We start from the raw sequence: 845 nt of genomic DNA, 5'->3' as shown, positions 1-845 counted from the left end.
TGGAGCTCGGGAGATGACTCAGGCTGTAAAGTGCTTGCCAGGCAAACATGAGAACCCAAAGCACCCACATAAAAGCTGGGTGAAGTGTGGGCCCAGCACGGGGTGTGGGCAGAGGCAGAAGCAGGATTCCTGGAGCTTGCTAGAGGTCCAGCCAAGTGACAAGCTCCCAGGCTCATCATGAAAGGCCTGGTCTCAAAAGATAAAGTGGAGAGTGATGGAGGAAAACACCCAACATCAGTCTTGACTACAAACACACACACACACACACACACACACACACACACACACACACACACACACACACACACACACACAGAGAGAGGCAGGAATGTGGTGAGGGGGAGGTTGAGCCTGGAAGAAAACACAGCTAGGGTAGAAAGGTGGCATTAGTGGATCTTTCTTCCCTGAATATTTTTCCCCTGAACATATCCTGCTTATTAACATCAGCCGGAGGGTTTCCATTGTCTGCAGAAAGAAAAAGAAATCAAAAGCAGTTCAGAGATTCTACAGAAACTGTTTTTCACTCTCTCTCTCTCTCTCTCTCTCTCTCTCTCTCTCCCTCCCTCCCTCTCTCTCTCTCTCTCTCTCTCTCTCTCTCTCTCTCTCTCTCTCTTTCTCCCTCCCTCCCTCCCCCCTTCTTTGCTTTTAATTGCTTTTTATTTGCAATATACTTTTAACCAGAACCACATTGCAGAAAATTGGGGAAATGGAAACACAGATTTCCCACAATGCCTCCCTCTTGACATAGCAGGAGCTGCAGTGCGCTCTTTCTAGTATTTGATGTGCATGGCTTCCATAGCTCATCACAGGATACATAGTTTTGAACTTGAACTCTTCCCTCAACT

Source organism: Cricetulus griseus, chromosome 2 (genome assembly GCF_003668045.3).
Source record: "Cricetulus griseus strain 17A/GY chromosome 2, alternate assembly CriGri-PICRH-1.0, whole genome shotgun sequence".
Classification (NCBI taxonomy): Eukaryota; Metazoa; Chordata; class Mammalia; order Rodentia; family Cricetidae; genus Cricetulus; species Cricetulus griseus.
The sequence above is the reverse complement of the archived record's forward strand: the minus strand, read 5'-3'. Positions refer to the sequence as shown.